The sequence below is a fragment of the Mus caroli genome, chromosome 6, assembly GCF_900094665.2.
Source record: "Mus caroli chromosome 6, CAROLI_EIJ_v1.1, whole genome shotgun sequence".
Taxonomy (NCBI): Eukaryota; Metazoa; Chordata; class Mammalia; order Rodentia; family Muridae; genus Mus; species Mus caroli.
In genome coordinates, this window is record NC_034575.1 from 38,523,656 (window position 1) to 38,539,073 (window position 15,418).

The following is a 15,418-nucleotide window of genomic DNA, read 5'->3' on the forward strand; positions in this document are numbered from 1 at the left end:
TTGATTCCATTGATATTAAGAGATATTAAGGAAAAGTAATTGTTGCTTCCTATTTTTTTTTTTTTTTGTTGTTGTTAGAGTTGGCATTCTGTTCTTGTGGCTGTCTTCTTTTAGGTTTGTTGAAAGATTACTTTCTTGCTTTTTCTAGGGTGTGGTTTCTGTCCTTGTATTTTTTTTTATCTGTTATTATCCTTTGAAGGGCTGGATTCATGGAAAGATAATGTGTGAATTTGGTTTTGTCGTGGAATACTTTGGTTCCTTGGGCTGACCAGAAGGGAGTTGTGACCCTGGTCAGGCTGGGTTTTCTGCTTCTCTAATGCTGTCTCATGTCCCTTGCAATTGGATTGGAACGGAAGTTGTGTTCCACTTGCCAGTGGTCCTAAGATTGATGAACATTCCTCTAGGGGATCTTGGGGGTGTCCACAGACTCCTCGCCCAAGGTGACCCGGGAGCCTTGAATTCTTAGGGTAAGATTCTACTTGTTTAGGATGTCCTACTCCTATATGTATAGTTGGATTCAATTTACATTTCTTTTTCTTTAAAAGCTTCCCCCGCCCCCAGAATTGATGTCATGTGTTATACTATTCTTTTTGCAATGTCTTTGCTTAATATTGGTATCAGAATAGTGCAGTCCTTGTCTTAAAGTTGAAAAACATCTTAATTTTCTAAAAAATTAAATATAAAGAGTTGTTATTATGTCCTGTTCAAACATGTCATAAATTTTACCAGTAAAATTATCTAGATCTGAAGTTTTGTTTGCAGGAAGGAATTTAACATGAATTTAATGTCTGCAGTGGCCAGAATGTCTTGCAGAGCCAATTGAAAGAAGATTAGGAAGGTTTTCATTAAAGTTAGTTTAGAAAATACCATCTATACCGTGATCAAGCACGTACTTGCCCTCACCACTTAGAACCTCTACACTTACTGGAATTGATTTAATGATAACTTTAAGAGTTAACAAACAGTCTCAGAATGTCCTTGTGGCATGTTTGCAAGGAAACTAAATGACCCACAGGATTTCAATGGCAAGTGCCCTCTGTAGTCATTTCCCCCAGCAAATAATCAGTGAGACAGTATTCTCATTTTATGCACTGGTTTCCAGAGCTTGCTTAATGTGACTGCCTCTGTCTGTGCTGACATCACAGACTGCAAGATTTGAACTACAGCAAATTAATAAGAAGATTTCCATCTTTTGAAGGCACATGACAGGGAGTGGAAGAGGACTTTCTTTAGCTTATTTAACTCCTTTCCCTCTCAATTACTGTGCTGGTTAACACAATCCTTGACCTATTTGAATTTCTAAACCTGTAATATAAAACACAACTCTAAGGTAAATGATTTAGCCATACCTAGATGCTATGAAGGGAAGGGAAACACTATGTAGAAGTTTCAAAAGTCAGTATCCAACAGATAAAAATTCATATTCTTCTAGGGTCTCTGCTCTGCTCCAGGCATTACTACATGAAAAGATATACTGCACCAGAGAAGGAAATCAATATCAACTGTGAAAAGCCCAAGTGGGAACTGCTTGAATGAAGCCTCACATTCAATAGGAAGTTCAGAGCTACGGCTGTCTAATTGTCCAGTGAAAGAAAATAAAAATTCGTGACCTTCCTTAGATCATAGACCATGAGGAGAGTTTTGAAAAAGTGGACAAAGAAAGGAAAGTTCGAAGTAGGAAATGTAATAACCCCCTGATAAAAACCTCTGAAAGCTAGCAAACCAGTCATCCAGAATGAAACTTCAAATGAATAAGCATGCTAAATTCTAGTATTTCATAAATAGTAAGAACAATAATAAATTATTTTACCCTCTTTAATTAGTCTGTGGTATATAATGTCACAAGAGACACAATTATGAAAGTGAGCTCAATAAACAAAGTATGCTTGAATGTTAAAAGACTTCACTTTGGAGATTCCTTTGGTTTAATTTGCATGTAAGGTTTTATTACTTATGTTGAGTGACTCAAATGAGATGCTTGTTTCTTCAAAACTTTTTTGGGTTTTTAAAAGTTTTTTCAGTATTTATTTTGTCTAATATCTATACAGTTTTTTGGAAAAAACCCATCTATTTCAACTGTTAGAAAATATGCAAGAAACAAACTAAATTCTATCAGTATAACTTTTGTGCATATCTTCTTGTGCATATGTATTTGATGAAAACAGGTGGACATGCATGCTACCATGTATTCATTATTATCATAGAACAACCTTATGTATGGGTCCTCACCTGACATCATTTTGAGTCAGGGTTTCTTTGTTTATTTTTCTGTTTTCTATGACAATCTAGCTTACCTCTAGCTACTGGGAATTCTCCTGTTCCTTCTTTGCATCTTTCCACAGAAGCATTAGAATGGTATATACACTTCTATTTTTTCTCAACTTCTATTTGGGTTCTTCGGATTTGAATTCATGACTTTTGGCTTATATGACAAATAATTTTACTAATTGAATTATCTCTGTTGTCCCAGCATGATTGCTTTTTAATGAAATGGAAAACTATATTTTCTAAACTTATGTGACCAGACCCTTGAAGGTAGTAAAATATAAATAAATATAATGAGTTTGAAGAACAATATAGAAATAAATAGCAAATCTTAAGATGCACCTATCTCAAGACCAACTATCATTAAACACTCTACTCTCAGAATTGTCTGAATTTATATATATCTTTGTATACATAAAGATTTAGACCATACATAGGATTGATTATACATGTGATGTCTGTATGTAGTCATAATTATTTTTATATTCTTTACAATAAAACGGAAAAGCGTATTCTACAATTGGAACTGTACTGGCTGGTTTTGTGTGCAACAAGCTGGAGTTATTACAAAGAAAGGAGTTTGCCTTGAGAAAATGCCTTCATGAGATCCAACAAAGGCATTTTCTCAATTAGTGATCAAGATTGGGAAGGCCCATTGTGGGTGGTGTTATCCCTGAGCTGGTAGTCCTGAGTTCTACAAGAAAGCAAGCTGAGCAAGATAGGGGAAGCAATCCAGTAAGCAGCACCTCTCCATGGCCTCTGCATCAGCTCCTGCCTCTAAGTTCCTGCTCTATGTGAGTTCCTGTCCTGACTTCCTTTGGTGATGAACAGCAATGTAGAAATATAAGCTGTATAAACCCTTTCCTCCCCAACTTGCTTCTTGGGCATGATGTTTTTTTGTAGGAATACAAATCCTCACTAAGACAGGAATCAATAGTCATTTTAATTTTCTTTTTATTTTTATCAGACTTCATTTGTTTTCTTTGAGTGCTCTGTTTTCAACTTTAAAAGGGCTATTTGGCTTCCCAGCTTTTGGGTGGGGATCTCGCATTGTGTATGAACAGTACTAGGTGATGACAGGTTATGGAGTCATGTGACAAATCACAGGAACCAGAATCTGGACACTAGCATCAGGATGCAGATCTGAGTGTATTGCATGGTACATATGCTTATATACAGCGTTTGAGCCAATCCCAAATCCCTAAATTCTCAGCCCATTGTATCTCTCTACACCATCTCTGTGCCCCAATGAAAGCCCTGCCTGATGAGGTTACTCAGAAGGGGGGGGGGGGAGTGCATTGCCACCTGTTAGGACTTCCATGAAGGCTCCCATGAAGGGAAGCAGCCACCTCCCTGTCCTTGGTTTGTTTTGCTGTCTTACTGGTATTCTGGGAGCTATCTTAGATTTAATGCCATGTAAGGCAGATCAGGACTCTTCAAGGAGTCACAGAAGCCAGGGGCATCTTGTTCTCTATTCCACTTTTTCCTTCACAAGGTTGACTTCCACATCCCCCACAACTTTATAGCAAGAAACTGGAAGCCCCAGGAAGTTTAGATATCTGGTGGGGTGTGTGTGTGGGAACATCCTCCTGGAGACAGGGAGGAGCAGGGGGGATGTATCGGATGTGGAATAGTCAGAGGGTGGACCAGAAGGGGTGTAAATTCTGGAGTTTAAAACAAACAAACAAACAAACAAATAAATAAATAATAAAAAAGGGAATGTTGATGTATTTATTTACTACAGAGGCATACTATATTTATCATGCCTTCTCTGCCATTCTTCCATGAGTGAGTCATCAGCCTGTGAGTTAGCAGCTCTTAAGAGCACTTCAGCAAATGAGACAGAATAGCAGTGTCAAAGACAACAACATGATGTGGGGCAGCCATGTTCAGGACTGGCATGGGAGGCTATCATGGAGACAGAGCTGGGTAGGAGCTCTTGGCTTCTAAGATTGAAGAAATGTTTCTACATGTTGGCAAGTGCTGGCAAAATGATGATCATTTGATGATTTATTAACTCAGGACAGTCACTTTAAATACAGTGGGAGCATTATGGATTATTTTTGTTATCTTCTAATTGTGTGGTGTGTCTGATATTATTCTATTGATTGTACTTTTCCATTGTGTGTCCCAAAGGCAGAGAAGGGCAAACAGCAATCATGAAATATGAATGAGATGCCTCATTAACCTTTGGGCTGTGGAGGACTTGGAAACATCTAATCTATGTCTTTGGTACTTAGAGTGAGGGAGCACCACAGGGGGTGCAGGGAGAGAGGTGGAGCTGCTGCTCTCTTTGTGAAAAACTGGATGCCAAGGGCTGGTGAGGAGCCTGTTCTCACAGAATAAGCTTCTGCTTTAAAGATTCCGAAATTTGAGCAAACATAAACATCAGCTGGCTGGAGCTCAGATCAGGCTGTCTGCAGAGGCTCAATTCATTACTGGAGTCCATTGCAGGAATTTACAGTTTACAGGTACTCAGCCATCTGACCTACAGGCACCTGTGACCCATACATTAAAAAACATCCCATTGAATATACTTAACAAAGAGGCATTGCATTGACAAAACAGAATGCTGTGGCTTTTAAAAAAGGACGCCCATTCTTACTTTTATACATTTTCATTTGTATGGCATTTCCTTCTAAAATACACAATTTGGGGAGGTTATGGGTAATAGGGTCATATTATCAGAAGTTGCTATCTAGACTGTCTAGACAGTCTATGGCATGCCTGTCCAGACATTACAGTAGCCTTTCAGACATATAACCATGTGAATACTGTCTATTAGAGGAAACAGAACTCTAGAATTTAATATTTTCAAGCATTAATAAAATGTAACGTGACTCTGGTGGTTGACTTCCTATGATATCATAGCCAATAACAGACATACTTTTATAGTAGCATGAAGAGATAATTTGGTTCAAGATAGAGCACAAGAAGAAAGCCTCAGATTCACTGTGTGGAATATGGAGATGTTTAATGAAATAAGAACGGGAAAATTGGTTCTAGGTGAAGCAGTTCCTTGAGTTTCCTCAGAACCCACCCATAGGGTCACCTGGTAACCAGTAGGTTACTTGACTCAGTGTGTCCTCCCTACCTCCTCCTCTCATTGTCTCTAGTGGGTGCTCTGATTCTGTAACCTATCCTTTATCAGAACTATTTATAGTTAATTCCCTTTATATTGACAGTGCTGCCTCATGCTTGAAAAAAAAAATCTGTAATCATCATCACCGTCACCTTTCTCTCTTCAGTTGAGAGGTTCAAAGAGAACTCTCCACAGTCATTAAGCGCAACAATTGTGACAGCTATGTGGAACACAAAATAGAAAATAATTCATGTATTTGCGATATCTAGATATATAATAGTAAGCAAAAATGTATCAAAATTGAAAATGTCATGAAAACAGTCAGGACATTTTCATAATTCCTAAAATTGTCTGTCTGTAACCAGCTTATGAGGCAAATGTTAGCAAACGTAAGCCAGTTTCAATATAAAGTAGGTTGTATCAAATGAACTGCAATCAAGTTTGTCATTTTTCCATTTTATTCAGTTTGGAGTATGTGTTGCCTGAACACACACACACACACACACACACACACACACACACACACACACACACACACACACACACACACACACACACACACACACACACACACACACACACCACTTACACACACATTTTTATTTCTTTTAACACATTAAATTTAAGGTGAAGCTGATTTTCCTGGGAGGGTATATAGGTTTTATTATGCTTAAAAACATTGGACTGGAAGAGACAGACCTCTCTAGATATAAAGGCCATCTTCTTCTCAACATCTCAGGACCGAACAGTAAAAGTGATGAGAAGGGTAGGACCAAGGCTGAGAAGCTAGCCTACTTAACTCCTTTATTCCTTAGAAATAGGGTTTGAATAAGAATCATGACATGGGTAATCAGTGTCAGAGCTGGCAGTAGAGTTGGTCAGTAGATCTTCATATTTTGACATTCATGCTTTTCATTTGTGGTAGAACCTTGTTCATGGAGGACCTTGTTCTGTAACTACATGAATTTCTTTGCACTGCATTATACTGCTCCTGTATTTGAGCCCATGCTAAAAGCTCAGATTCAAAGTGGGAATAAAATAGATTTTTAAGTACTGATTTTTAAGATTAAAATGAGATCTGTATCTGAGCATATCTGATCTGCATCTAGTCCCAGAGCCTGATAGTGAGCAAGTCTGTGTTCAAACAAAATCTTAAAAGAACCCTGAACGTCAGGCTACTATGAGTTTGATCTTGCACAATAACTTCTTTTAAGAATTACTTTGCCAATTAGTTAAGAATTCACTTTATTCTAGAAATTTCAAATAGTTTAATATTATATTTTTTGTAAGTATAGTGTTGTTTGGGAGGAATGTGAAGGCTGGATTACTTCAAAACTCAAAAGGTCTAATAGAAAATCCAGGCAATATTTCAACTGTCATTCGGCTATTTATTTGGCTAAGGGACAAAGATAGCACCTCCTCAATGGATTTTCTGTTTAAGAGATGAGGACATAAATAAAAATATAAATCAACAGACAAACAAGATAATCCCCAATTCTGATCACTGCTGTGAAGTCACTAAGCACAGCAGTGTAGAAGTGGGAGGTGGATACAGAAAAAGAATCTCCTGTAGACTGGGTGTTTGAGGCAAGTCTCTCATAGTTGATGTTGAAGGAGAGATGTGTAGCAGAGCAAGGGTCACATTTGCTATGGAAATCTTTGAAGAGAAGCTAGGTAGTACAGAGGTGAGAAAGCTATGTGATGCTGTGAAGTTGAGTCTGTTGGAAATCTGAAGTGGTCAAAGACAAAAGGCAAAAGTGATGTGATGTAAGCCTCATACAATATGCAAAGAGCCTAACTTAAATTTCATTGTCAGAGAATCTATTAAAAAACCTTTAAATTATTTTTATGATATGACTATGATGAGATACTGTCCATGGTATGCAGCGATTTTAGCAGTTGCTTCACATTTAGCAGTTAATCATGTTTAGTGTCACCCCTGAGACAGCACGATTTCACCATTGCCCCAAAACTTGCTTTCACTGCTCGGGTAAAAAAACCCAAACAACAAAAAAAACAACTACAAAAAAAAAAAAAAAACTAACTATACTTTTATTTATTTGTCATGCCTGCCTGTATATATGGATATATGCCCCATGTGTGCCTGATTCCAACAACAAAAGCAGTCATTGGACACCACAGAGATGGAGTTATAGATGGTTGTGAGTTGCCTTGTAAGGGCTGAAAGCAATACCCAGGTCTCAAATATCAGGAGGGCTCTTAATTGTTAAGCCAGCTCTCCAGTCTATAAGCTACTGTTTCAGTCAACTTTTTTCTCACAGCCCTTATCTCAACCATATCTCTGGTTCTAACAGGTTATACTTCACCTGCCCATCTCCACTCATTGGCTCACACTGGTCTCTGGGCTTTAATCACATTAGCCTTCTATCTAGGCTGAGGACAGAAGAGGCTGACCAATGCTTTTGAGTTCTTACCCTACCAAAGTTCTTTGGCCTTGGCAATTTTGCTTCCACGTAAGGGAGCTAAGAGTCATCACATGCCAAGAAAGACATAAACATAAAACTCTGAAGCTCTCACAAGTTAGTAAAACTGGGAACTGAAAGCAGCTCTGTATTATTCTTTTCACACAGTTCTTTATCCTTCAAGTGGCCATGAATATATTACTGAAGAAAGTACACAATCTGATAAGAACAAGTTAGATTCATAGATTACAGTGGTTTCTGGAGCATTCCGAACCTTCTCAAACTCTTCTATTTTCCAGTGTTTTTTTTTTAATACATTTATAAAATATAAGACATGGTAGTGAGTGTAGTCAGGATTTATTCTGAGGTATAGTTTTGGACAGTTGACTCAGGCTTGGAAGTTTGGAGATACTTAGGGAAATAATCCCTATTTTCTGCCACGATTTCATGATCAGTCATATCTTGAAACTCGGAATTTCTTCTTATTCCAGGCACTCATAGATTAAATTAGAATTCCCTAGAACACATACCAAAAATCCCCCCAAAAACCCCAAACCGAAACCCAAACCAATCAAACAAAAAAAAAAAAAAACTCCTTCACATATGATGGTAATAAAATTTACACATTTTCATATTTTGTCAATGTCAAGGTAGCCTCCAAGTTTATAACTATTTCATTTTAAATATGGACACTTCACAAATATGCTAAGTAGTTCTAGCTTGTTACCTTAATAACTCAATGCATTGCAATTTGTTATCTAATGGAATATATCATTAGACATGATTAGTTTTATATTGTGCACAATAAAGAAATAATAAATTGGCTTCTTTCAATTATCATCTCATTTACTCACTCCACCAATACATACCTCTCACACTAAGGCATAACAGTTCAGAGGCTGACTGATATTTGGAGAAGTGTGGAAGCCTAATTGGTACAGGCCAAAGAGCAAAACACCCATTTGAATTTAAATTCAGGCAAAAGCACATTTATACTCTGTTATGTCAAATATTGACTGTAAAAATTGGCAGGTCCTAGATTACTTAGAAGAGATTGTATACATAATTAATAGTGTGAAATAATTCTATCACATGCTGTTATGTTATTACTAAACATCATGTGCATATGACTTGCTTTTACTGTTGGATCCTTGGAAAATGAAGAAAAATAAAACTAGATTGCTATTGATTGAATCCCCCCACCCCCCCAAAAAAAACCCTTTGATACTGAGATACTGGTAATCACGTGATGCCATTTGAGAAGGGGTCCTATGAATATAACTAATTCAAAAGAGTAGGTCCTTCTACAGAAAGAGTGCCTTGTTAGAGGGAAACTCACAAATCTCTCTTAGGGTTTCCATTGCTGTGAAGAGACTCCAGGACCAAGGCAACTCTATATAGGTGTACTGGCTAGTTTTGTGTCAACTTGACACAGGCTGGAGTTATCACAGAGAAAGGAGCTTCAGTTGGGGAAATGCTTCCATGAGATCCAGTTGTAAGGCATTTTCTCAATTAGTGATCAAGCGGGGAGGTCCCCTTGTGGGTGGTGCCATCTCTGGGCTGGTAGTCTTGGTTCTGTAAGAGAGCAGGCTGAGCAAGCCAGGGGAAGCAAGCCAGTAAAGAACATCCCTCCATGTCCTCTGCATCAGCTCCTGCTTCCTGACCTGCTTGAGTTCCAGTCCTGACTTCCTTTGGTGATGAACAGCAGTGTGGAAGTATAAGCTGAATAAATCCTTTCCTCCCAACTACTTCTTGGTCATGGTGTTTGTGCAGGAATAGAAACCCTGACTAAGACAATAGGACAACATTTAACTGGGGCGCCTCACAGATTCTGAAGTTCAGTTAGTTATTCTTGTGGAAAAGTTTTTATCAAGTCAACAGGGAAAATTAATGTTTGTGCTGATGAGTTATCTTTCTCTGCATTTTAACCAATGGGTGGTCTTGGTTTTTGCACTCTTCATCTTTCTCTCTATTAACTAAAAATCTCAATACAATATATTTTTATCTTGCTTTCCACCTCCCCTGTTTCCTCCAAGATTCTTCCTACCTCTCTATCCACCCAGTATATTTTAGTTTAGAATGTACTAGATACATACCCATGTTATGCATGCATTCATTGCTTATAAAATCAATCTATTTAGAAGTCATTTGCTTCTTAATTTTTATGTCTCAGGTTTAAACAGTCCTCTATTATTTTAATTATTTTTCTTCAAAGTTTAGGAAAATGACCATTTAAAATGATTGGCTTGTCTTCCAGAAATTTGCATTTAATTTTTTTCATGTTTAACTGTCAAGTTTCCTATGATTTCTTTTAGTGTGAACATTTTTCTCAAAATTAGTTTTTCAAATGCAAAAAGTTTCTGTAGAGTTTAAAAAAGCAATAATGAAGATAAGAGAACACTTTTGGTATAAGAAAATGTAGCTTGAATGAGTGATAGTTAGAGAACAGAAATATATGTGCTCATGGGAATTTATTATAGCTGTTGATTTACTAAATGGAGGTAAATGTAAGCCAAAAAATCTAAGGGATATTTATTTGCAATGGGATTACAGGGAAAAAATCTATGCATAAAAAATGGTCCAGAAGAGATATTTTAAAAATAGCCAGATACATATCAATTTAAATATAATTTCCTATTAAATTGGCATGACTCCCCATTAAAGCAGAGAATAGCTCCAATGATAGTCATCGCTAGGAAAGTTTACCATGTTCAGAATCACCTAAGGGTGAAAAGATGCAAAAAAAATCATAATGGAATGTAGAAAAAGTGACATTTTAGAAAATGACATGTACTTTTAGCACTGTAGAACAAATATACAGCTGACATTTAGTTTTGTGGCAGAAGCTCCATAGATATCAAAGCCCACAGATGGTCAAGACTCATATAAGATGGAATTTAATTTGTGTATAACCTATAGAATTCATTCTCAATACTTCTTGTAATCTCTACTTATATCATGTGACGCAATGCCAATCCTACATAAGTCATCATTATACTCTATTTTCTATGAAATAATGACAAGAAAAATTGGGGGGCATGTTTTGTTGAGATACATTTATCCTAAGCCTAGTACAATATGCAAGTCATCAACAATGGAACACCGTGAAACCCAATTTTGATCTGAAGTTTATTGACTCTGCAGCTTAGGGGTCTGTCCCACTCCTTTTCTCCCTTTGTTTATTGTTTGTTAAAGAAGTCATTGCTCACCAGTGTTGGAAGGTTTGAAATGGTGGTTGAAAGCATGGAAACAGTGTACTTAGTCTTTGTCTACAAAGACCTCATAGGTTAGTGTGTAACAGGTGAGTGAATGAAGAATTGTAGTGCAGTCAGCTGAAAGTAAACAATGGATATAGGTATGGGGGTAGACTAAGGAAGGTTTTGGAGGAGCAGATACCCAGTGGAACTTAGAAAAGCTATGAGATTTCTGTCCTTGTAAAATGCTAAATAAGACCATTCCAATTAGAAAAATGTATTAAAATTAGTCTCCTAAAGTCTGTTTTCATTCTTGATTTAAATTTTACATTTAGGTATTCTCTTCTGAGCATGGAGACTGGCTCATATAACAGCAAGCTTTCTCATTGCAAAAACATGCACTCACCTTGTAATTTACAAATTCTTCTTTTGTTCATATTTTTGATGAGTCATTGAATACATGAGACCCACCTATTTATAATATATTAAAGTTTCTGAGTAGATAATATGTTCCCTCCAACACCTGGAATTTAGAGTACAAAAATTAACATTTGGTGGTCAAATTAATCTCTTTCTGCATTGTAAAATGAACAGTATACAGGTGTTATCATGATTACAGCCATCCCTGGGGGAAAATATGCCTTAATACAGAGAAATTGAACATTTATGGTCCTGGGCTCAGGGACTCTATACAATACCAATAACTGAAACAAAAAGAAATTGTAATCTTTTCCCACTGAAGAGAACTGAAAGGTTTAAAGGAAAGTCTTGAGGGAGGAAAACATCTTGTAAACTAAAAGTAATTCTATTTTAAAGTCCACATTGAACATGCAGCCATGAACAAAAAAGAGAAAGCTGTTGAACAGGGAGATTACATGAATGAATAGTTTATGAGTTTCACTGATCAAAACGGAAATCTTCATTTCAACCCATGGACAGAATTGAGAATTCTATCATTTAAAAAATCGTTTTCAAGATATTAAAAGGACTTTTTCAAGATGAGTATAGACTCACATAATATAGGAAACAGCATTTTTTAAAAAGGAAAGTTGATGCATTCAAACAGCCTCATGTTCAATGAAGTTTTGATGTCCATTTTCTTGGACATATGAGCCTCATCTTCTAAGTCAGGAAGGGCAAATTATTGTTTATTTCCTTTACCTAGAAAGAGACACCAATTAATACTTCATTGTTTTCTTCTCAATGGTTCCTTCTGGTAGCATCATTAGTCATTTCTAATCCAGAATGGTGCTTAGTATATAATGAATATTCCAGGTCTTCTCAAATGAACAAATGTATAATTGCATGCTAATAATATGCAAGCTTAACTCTTGAGTTAATTATCATCTTCAAATCTAGAAACTTTACCTTCTTATTAGTGTTCATAAACAATTTTCTTAGGTTATATCAAATTCAATGTAATATCCCAGGGACTCAATTAGACATCTCTATTTAGATCTCACCATTTGAAATTGTGTTGCATTTAAGCTAATTATCTTACTTTTTTCTAAAAAATTATATCGGACATAATTATAATTACTCTCCAACCCTCAATTAAGATATACATTATCTATCTTATCAACTGATTTATTTGAAAATGAAATCATTTTGAAGTTTTTGTCAACTGATTTGAACTATAAAAATCAGTAATGAGGATAGATTTGGATTCAGCTACTCTAACAATGCTGACACTAGAAATTATGGAGATTTTTATAAGTTAAAAATATAAACTTTATTTCAAAATAGCTTGAGTATTATAGCTATCTTTTTATGTTTTACCAGTTAGTAGATTTCTAGGTAGTCATAAGTTTGTGAATTCTAGGAGAATTGTACCATCTTCAAAGAAAAATTATCCACTTTGTGTTCAAGTCATTCCTATCTTGCCCAGCCTCTGGCAATCACATGTTTTCTATATAAAATTACCTAGTCTAGAGATTTCATGTAAATGAAGTCGAGTTGTGATAATTTGTGTCTAGTCTTTTGTATTTAACATAATTGTTTTAAGGTTTATACATGCTATAACATGTATCACATTATTATTTTACTTTATGGCTGAATGTTTTATCATATTGCATTATAGAATATTAAAGCAATACTAAGAAGACATGATATTTGTAAGGTGAAATATATTTGCTGTGTTTTTATCTGTAGAGTTTTGCCATTGAGTTAAAGGAAAAAAATAACGGTTGGAGGTTTTTAAGACAGAAGTTGTAATACAGAGCACATTTGGGGGAATTAATCAAATAGATGGAAGTATTTTGTACTATGAGAAGAAGAATCACAGGAAAGGGAATAGAAAGGGAGGACAGCAAAGTGGTTATAGCCTGATTATCCTCCTTTCTCTGTGTTAAAAATTGGTCTTCTCTGAATCTGGGAAGGGAAAGATGACTATGTTTCTTGCAAATATTTTTCATGGGAAAGTTGTAGAGGGCAACAGAGGTTGCCAAGGCAGTGTTTATTAGTGGAATAATCAATTCATTTGGAGATTTTTGACAAGGAAATCTTAGCACCAAGTACTTGAAGCAGAAAAGACACATGACTCAATTGACTATATTTTTGCTTTATTTTTAGTATAGCATAGTATACAAGAACTTGGTTATAGAATTTAAGATTATTGAAAAAAATGCAAAGAATTCCACAGAGCTTCAGGGAATCTAGGCAATTGGAAACAATGGTTAACACTGTGGAGACTGAGTGGGGAGAAAGGATGAGGGAATTAATGACCTGGTGATGCCAGTGACCTTGGGCAGCACATGAAGTATTGAAACTAGGTCTCAGAGAGGATGGGAGACTGTGGTCATGAGCCACAGTGTAGGATTAAAGATTGTAGAACCATTTTGAGTGATGGCAAGGTCAACCGTGTAGCCATGGGGAAGGCTGAGTGAGGTAGAGTGCAAGTAAAGTCAGTCCAGCTGAGAAAATTGTGATGGTGAGCATTAGTTTGAGTCACCCAAGTGAAACTTGAGCTTGGCAATGTAGATTAAAGCGCTGAGCCAGCTGTCAAGGACACCCTCCATAGGTTCAGGTCATGTCCTCTCTTGTTTTTAGAACACTTCACTGGTCATTAGGCAATCCAGCTCTTTGTGAACTCTCTTTGTTTCTGTGAGCTTCAAATTCTCCACTTCTAAATGAATAAGTCGAGCCATATGATTTATAGTATCATCATATTTTAAGTGTTTAAATTCTTTATGTTTAAAATTTTCTTTTCATTCTCAGTAACCTCCTTCCTGGCCTTTAATTTCTCGATACTTCTATAATGATTTTAAATGGAATACTTGGCTTGATTTATGCCTTCTAGGTCTTATGTTTTATCTCTGAGCATTGTAGAATGTTGTAGTGGGAAATACTGGAGATGGAACAAAAAGAAGAGGAAAGATATTTCACATTATTTACTTATCAGACAGTCTCATTTCCACGTTAAAGTAAGCTTTCAGAATTTTATAATACATGAACTATAGCTTTAGAAAATAGGTAACAGCTCCTATCAAAATACCAAGTGATAGACACTTTATTCAAGACTGTTTGCTTAAATGCAGAAGTCATTTCAAAGTAACATTGTAAAATTAGCTTAATACAGAGACACCCAGATATATTATCTTGGTCCACCTTCTCAAACTGTCGGTATAATATTATTGTTCATCTCTTCTCTTTTTTATAATCTTTCAAACTATTATTACATTTATTTATTTGTATGTTTATGTATGTATGTGGTCACATGTGTGTCACAGAAAGTATATGGAGGTCAGAGGACAATTTGTAGGGGTTAATTCTCTCCTTTTAAAACTTGTTTTATCAGGTTTGGTCACAAGTATTTTTGTTTCCTGAGACATCTTGCCAGGCCAAATACTCACCACAGAGTTCTTAAATTGAAAAAAAAAAATAGAGCTGCCCCTAGAGGCCTTACAGGTGTAACTGCTGTGTCACCCATGCTTTAGTAGATGGCAGAGAAGAGAGAAGCTATGTCTATGATCAGTATTCTGACCTGTGAATATCTGAATGATAGTAGCTTAACATTCCTTGAAAAAAAGCAAGCCTGAGAAGACTACCTGTCCAGAACCAGGGTGGTGACTAGACAAAAAACTAACCTGAGAAAATCATTAATCCAGCAGCACCCAGGCCTGGCACGTGGGGGGAGGGGACAGGCCCAAAAGACCCCTGCTGGCACCATAAAGCATGAGAGGGGCATAGCACTCCTGAGACTTCTGCTGAGATGACTGCGGGTGTTTAGAAGACCCCAGGAATCACTAAAAAATCAAGTAAGTGGTAGAAAAATGGGAGAGAAAGAGAAACAGAAGGATGTGGGCACAAGGAAGAGGGTCAAAACTGGAGACCTGAGGGTAGTGAAGAACAGCCTGGTGTGAGTAGTCAGTGATACCAACCTGGGACCATAGTGGTATCCTAGCCTGTGTTGCCACCAGAGGCCATGTGTGGGTCCGTGGTGCTGCAGTAGTAGG

General features: G+C 36.6%; 1 non-coding gene across 1 annotated transcript; it reads left to right on the plus strand.

Annotated features, from left to right (window-relative positions):
* Positions 1-14,848: 14,848 nt before the first annotated feature.
* Positions 14,849-14,979, plus strand: LOC115031398. The gene has a single exon (XR_003837038.1). It is a non-coding gene; the product is annotated as a small nucleolar RNA SNORA17 (small nucleolar RNA).
* The last annotated feature ends 439 nt before the right edge of the window (positions 14,980-15,418 follow it).